Raw genomic sequence first — 6,964 nt, forward strand, 5'->3', positions numbered from 1 at the left:
CTAGGTAACAAAAGCTCAACACTGCCCCTAGCGTCCTGGAGCACTTCCGTTGTGTTTTGGATTTTGCACGTGTTTTGTATTTTGCACGTGTTTTGTATTTTGTACGTGTTTTGTATTTTGCACGTGTTTTGTATTTTGCATGTGTTTTGGAGTTTGCGCGTGTTTTGGATTTTGCATGTTTTTTGTATTTTGTACGTGTTTTGTCTTTTGCATGTGTTTTTTATTTTGTAAGTGTTTTGGAGCTTGCATGTGTTTTGGATTTTGCACGTGTTTGGATTTTGTAAGTGTTTTGGAGTTTGTACGTGCTTTGTCTCTAGGGGCCACCGTATAACCCAATTTCTCTTGGGATGAATAAAGTATGATCAATCAATCAATCAATCAAAAGTATGTTAACTACATTTGATTTTGAAAGAGGAAGTCTTACTTTGTTTGATAGTTCTTACATCATTTTAATAACTTTTCAAATGGGAACAATGCATTTAATTTACAACAAAGATAAAGTCAACATCACTTTACAAAGTGATGTAAAACACAGAATGAAGTATAAAGTGCAGAAAACTTCAGCCTGTCAAACATAGCAATGGAGCAATATGTAAAAAAAACAAAACCTAATTAAGCATGCACTCAGTACCCTAAGAATAGTTAAACACAGTGATAGTCACATATCATATCACTTCAAACCAGGGGCGGAGCGTGGGGATGGCTTACTGGGCTTAAGCCCGGGGTCTTTTGGAGTGTAATTTTTTCATAGTTAGATGTCTGGCTGACAACTGTATAAAACAAAAAGTACACACAATATTCGAAGCACATAGTGCACACTGTGGGAATTTACGACTGTGCATGAATCCCCCCTGATATTGGTATGATCCGAGCTCAGTCACTAAGCGACTGAGCGAGAGGGCGGGGCAGCTGCTGCCTGTGAGTGCGCTGTTGTAGAGACGGAGCCAGCCATACTAAGGAGAGCTTAAGTTTGACCAGGTACCAAAGCAAATCATTCGTACTGTACAAATAATGTAAATATGATGGTGAATCACGAGAGATTGATATCAAACTGATCACTTGACCAATATTACGTTACTTGCTCTTCAAGTGAATCAACAAATGGCGAAATGAAAAGCCGAACAACAACAATGCTGTTTCTTTAGAGAGTCTTAGCTTACATGTGTGTTTATTTCATATTTTCAGTTCTTACCCTCCCCGACTAAATCGGTTTCAGTTATGTACTGAAATATAAGAATGGACATTAGAGGCTTCTTTCAAAGAAAAAACTCAGGTAAATGTTATTTTATATATTATGCTTTGTATGTTGTTCAGTATATTTCTATGCAAAACAAGAGGGATTTCAGTACACAGCAGGATATTCACATTTGGGTTTTTTTGGTTTTTTTCCCGATATTTTTATTAAAGTTTTTGCATCGACTTTTACAAAAGACAAATTGAACAATATGCCGTTTTCTTTTTAAAGAACATAAAGCAATATAAGACATACACTCCCACCTCATAATTATAGCAGTACCAGTGGGTGTACAAACAGAAAAAGGAAAAAATCCAATCTAATAATACTAGTAACAAACCCTAGGGTACAAGACAACAGTTCCTGAGTGTACAAGGGAGATGTGGAGAGTATCCAAAACCCCCACCTCCACACAGACACATAAAAACCAAAACACACAAACAAACAAAAAAAAAACAAAAAAAAAAAAAAACCACACATGATAAATGGTCAGCTTAGTTATAGGGATAAATCAATTCTGTTAGAGAAAAGAAATATGTATAAAGTAGTTAAATAAATACCATCATAGAACGCAGGCACAATAGAATCCATATACTTAAACTTAGGCCTCTTACTTGAACATAAGATAAGAAAAAATAAAATATGATAGAGTCTGAACTGGCTAATTGGGAGCATTGCGAGACCGCAAAGTCTGAACATGATCAAAAAAGGGTTGCCAGGTCTTAAAAAATTTGGCCGTAGACCCGCGCAGGGTGAATTTAATCTTTTCGAGTTTGCTAAAATGCAGAACGTCTCTGATCCAGATTTCCCAGGATGGGGCAGAAGGGGACTTCCAACATAGCAATATTCTGCGTCTTGCCAATAAGGTGAGAAATGCGACCAGATCCGCTTGAGGCGTCGGCAAGGCAACTGAATCAGGAAGAACCCCAAACAAAGCAGTTAAGGGCACAGGTTGGAGGGTTAGCTGGATGATCTTAGATAAAATCAAGAAAATATTAATCCAGTATTGTTTGAGGGATGAACATGACCAAAACATATGCATTAAAGAGGCAGGTGTTTGATGACAACGGTCGCAGTCAGGGCTAAGATTGGGGTATATTTGAGCTAGTCTGGCCTTAGTCCAATGTACACGGTGCAGAATCTTACATTGAATCAGCCCATGTTTGGCACAGAATGAGGAGCCATGGACCCGGTAAAGAATTTTATCCCAAGAGTCATCCTGAATCACACACCCCAGATCCTGCTCCCATGCCAATTTAATAGCCGAGATTGAAGAGTTGCCAAAGGAACATATTCTCCCATACAAACAGGAGATCAGGCCCTGTAATGAGGGCGGAGGCAATAGAAGGTTATCAAAGTCATGATAAGAAGGTCTAGATGGGAACTGAGAGGATTTCTCCTTAACAAAACTCCGGATTTGTAAATAGCGAAAAAAGTGACTTTTTGGAAGGCCAAATTTCAATGAGAGCTGTTCAAAGGAGGCAAATGTATTCTGAATGTACAGATCAGAAAAAGACCTGATACCCAAAGAGGCCCACAAATAAAAAGCACCATCAGCTAACGAAGGCTGAAAAGAGGGATTTTTCAAGATGGGTGATTGAAGGGGAAAAAAGGTCAACTTAAAATAACGACGAAATTGATACCATATTTTCAAGGTAACTTTGACAATAGAGTTATTATAAGAGCCTGTACTCGAAGGCTGCTTTTGGGCATAAATCAGGGCTGGTAAAGAGGCTGAGACACAGGAAGAAGTCTCCAAACTGAGCCAGGCCGGGGCATTATTCGTGTCTTCCCCCTGTAGCCAATACCTGAGAATACGAATATTACATGCCCAATAATAGAACATAAAGTTTGGTAAAGCCATCCCCCCCATCTTTTTCGGTCTTTGAAGATATGTCTTGCGTATTCTGGGTGTTTTTTTGTTCCAGATAAACCCAGACAGAATCTTGTCTAATTTAACAAAAAAGGAAATTGGAATAAATACAGGGACACACTGAAAAAGAAAAGAAAATCTGGGGAGGATATTCATTTTAATTGTATTTATGCGCCCTGCTACAGACAGATGGAGTAGAGACCATCTGTCCAAATCCTGCCTAACTTTCTCCACAAGTGGGTCGAAATTAAGCTTGAAAAGAGCATGAAAATGACTTGTAATTTTAACCCCTAAATATGTGAAGTTGTCTGATACAACTCGAAAAGGTAGTGCTGTGCACTGATATTTCTGTGCAGCAGCATTCAGGGGAAACAGTTCACTCTTGGCAAGATTCAGTTTATAGCCAGAAATAAGGCTAAACTGTTCAAGTATTGAAAGTACCAAAGGGAATGAGGATGCTGGCTCTGAGATATAAAGAAGCAAGTCATCTGCATATAAGGAGACTCTTTGTTCTATACCATTTCTAGAAACCCCGGTGATACCTGGGTTTGATCTTAGCGATATGGCTAAGGGCTCAATTACAATTGCAAATAGCAACGGCGACATAGGACAGCCCTGCCTGGTCCCCCTAAACAGAGGAAAGAAGTCAGAGCATGTGCCATTTGTTTTGACAGCGGCAAGCGGGGAGGTATAAAGAAGTTTCAACCAGGAGATGAATATTTTACCAAAGCCGAATTTATCTAAGACATAAAAGAGGTATCCCCACTCTACCCTGTCAAAAGCCTTCTCAGCATCTAGACTGATCCCAAACTCCGGGCTGTTGGAGTCTGAGGGATTGTAAAGAACATTAAACAAACGTCTAAGGTTAGAGAAGGAGTATCTCCCTTTAATAAAGCCTGTTTGGTCCGGGTTGATTACAGATGGTAAGACTGCTTCTACACGCATCGCTAGAAGTTTAGCAAGGATTTTATAATCCACATTTAACAAAGAAATGGGACGGTATGAGCCACATTGTAGTGGATCCTTATCCTTTTTTAAGATCAGGGATATAGATGCCTGCAGTAGAGAGGGTGGGAGGGATCCAACTTCCAGTGAGTGCTTATACATATTTATCATGAGCGGAGCCAGTTTAGGCATAAATTTACGATAGAACTCAACCGGAAACCCGTCCTGTCCGGGGCACTTAGAACACTGCAGTTTGCTGATAGCTTGCATGATCTCTTCTACAGTTACTGGTCCCTCCAGCTGGAGGCTGTGTGTCTGATCGATTGATGGGAGCTTAAGATGATTGAAAAATGAGTCCAAAGCCTCCGTACTAAATGCACACTCAGACGCATAGAGAGATGAATAAAAGTCTCGAAATTGGTCATTAATTATTCTAGGATCCGTAGAGACACCACTTAATGTCTGAATCCGAGGAATGGAGTGTGCAGCTGCTGCACTACGGAGCTGATGAGAGAGCAGTTTACTGGCCTTATCCCCATATTCATACTGGGAGTACTGACATTTCAGCAACATCTCTTCAGCCCGAGCAGAGGACAGGTGATCAAACTCAGTCTGCAAAGACAGCCTATCATTATAGACCTCTGGTGCCGGGCAAACGGCATACAACTCGTCTAATTGCGATATGCGTATTATGAGCTCGGACAATTTTGCTTTCCTTTGGTTTGCCTCAAAACCAGCATAAGATATAATATGTCCCCTGATAAAAGCCTTAAACGTTTCCCACAAAATAGAGGGTGATATTCCGGGTGTAATATTTGTCTCTATGAATAAGTCTATCTTGGAATTCAGAAATGTGGTAAACTTATCGTCTGACAGCAAGCGTGTATTCAAACGCCATGGAGCTGGCGGAGAACATTGGCCCACTGCCAAATCTAAAGTCAACGGAGCATGATCTGAAATGACAATAGCACTATGAGAGCAAGAGCGAATCTGTGAAGTAAGTCGACTGTCCAGTAGGAAATAATCAATACGAGTGTATGTATGATGAACAGGGGAGAAAAAGGTGTATTCTCTACGTGTAGGGTTGAGGAAACGCCAGGCATCAATAACAGAGAATTCTTTAAGGAACGTATTAATAATTTTGGAAGAGTTGGATTGCCTACCAGGCTTATTTGAGGATCGATCCAGCGGCCCGAGCCAGCAATTAAAATCGCCACCAAGAACCAAATAGTGGGAAGACAAATCAGAAATTTTAGTGAAAAGAATACTAAAAAAATTTGGATCGTCCCAATTGGGAGCATAAACATTGGCAAAAATTAATTTAGTGTTCCAAATACTACCACTCACAATAATAAATCTACCATTCTGGTCCGCTATAACCTTAGAAGAAACAAATGGCACTGATTTGTGTATTAAAATAGCAACACCACGAACTTTGGAATTAAATGTAGAGTGATAGAGTTGACCCACCCACCCCTTGCGAAGTCTAAAATGATCTGAAATTTTTAGGTGTGTTTCTTGTAAGAACACAACCTGGGCGCCCAAAAATTGCAAATGATGAAGGACCTTGCTCCTTTTAATAGGTTGGTTCAAGCCTTTACAATTCCAGCTACAGAACTTAAATGAGTAACCTGCTTGTTGAGTATTAATATTTAATTGCGATACCATGTTAAAACATAGGTTGAGAAAAGCCAAAGCTGACCAATGAAAAACACGCAAAAAACAAAATCAGTGTACAGAGCAGTACAACATAAAAAACAAAAAACACCCAAACTTCCCCCTAAATGCTGAAGCATCTTCCCTAACGATATTCACATTTGTAACCACATATTTACATACACTTTAGGGAGAAAACATAAAACATTTTTAATGAGGACACAACAGAGATGGAACAAGAGCAGGTGAGACACATGTTAGTCAAATGGTCGTTTACCAAAACTATCACCGTATCATAGGTACTCATGTATCTCGTACCTAGTGTTTCTTTTTAGGTTTACTATTTTTCAAATTCTACATTTATTAAGTTATGCAGGCTTGTTTGCACAACAAGGCTAAATAATTATATAAACCTTTCTCAATCTAAATAGTGGACTTTGGTAGACTTAAAAAAATAGTGTAGTGCAGGTCTATGATGATTTTTAGTGCTACTATCATCTAGTTCTGATTCTGGTTCTGTCTTGGTTAAGTCCTCAGTAGTCCTGATTTTGAACCGTTGTAGTCCTGTTTTAATTCCGGATCAGTTCTGGGTCTGGTTGAATTGGGGTTTAGTCCTCGTGTCTTGATACAGGCCCGACTTTGTTCTGCCTCGCTGCTTAATTAAAAAACTAGTTTAAGGTGTCCTGCACATGTGATATATATTTTTCCCTATATGAAGTCATTCTTTTTTGAACAAAACTCAAAACAGAGCCAATTAATCTTTCAGTCCCCCCCGCCAAAAAAAATAAAAAATCCCACGTGCATACTACCCTTTAGGGCTAAGCCCTGGGTGTTTCAAATGTCTGGCTCCGCCTCTGCTTCAAACAGAGGTGATCCAGTAATGCTGCACTAATGAATTAGACTAACTATTCACTTTAGCTAAAGTTATTAAGTTAGCTAAAGAGTTGGGATGCTGTGTAAGACATATATAAAGCTAAAATACAAAGGTTTGGACACTGTTTTGCACGTTTCCCTACTGTAGGGGTCTCTGCAAGCATACAGGGCTCTGACAGGGTACAAGATGACAACTTTGGAATTCTACTAGAAACAGTCGATCATATTTGTCAAAGCTGAATTCAGGGCAAACTACGCTAAATTAACGTTTTTAGCTACAATAAGCATAACAGTTACTGTACGGCTATCATTTGTTAACATGACGCTTGGTCTTATACATGTAATACATTTATTACCAACCTGAGAGTTTATCCGCTGGTCAT

The 6,964-nt window shown here is 39.4% G+C and overlaps 1 protein-coding gene across 4 annotated transcripts in view; it reads left to right on the forward strand.

Moving 5' to 3' along the window:
- Positions 1 to 898: 898 nt before the first annotated feature.
- prg4a (proteoglycan 4a) overlaps positions 899 to 6,964 on the forward strand; it is a 21,767-nt gene continuing 15,701 nt past the window's right edge. For all 4 annotated transcript variants that reach the window (XM_004573982.5, XM_076876561.1, XM_076876562.1 and 1 more), the window contains exons 1-2: positions 899 to 978; positions 1,186 to 1,273. The gene's annotated coding sequence lies outside the window, so the exon portion shown is untranslated. The remainder of the gene's footprint in view (positions 979 to 1,185; positions 1,274 to 6,964) is intronic.

This window comes from Maylandia zebra, linkage group LG18, assembly GCF_041146795.1.
Source record: "Maylandia zebra isolate NMK-2024a linkage group LG18, Mzebra_GT3a, whole genome shotgun sequence".
Classification (NCBI taxonomy): domain Eukaryota; kingdom Metazoa; phylum Chordata; class Actinopteri; order Cichliformes; family Cichlidae; genus Maylandia; species Maylandia zebra.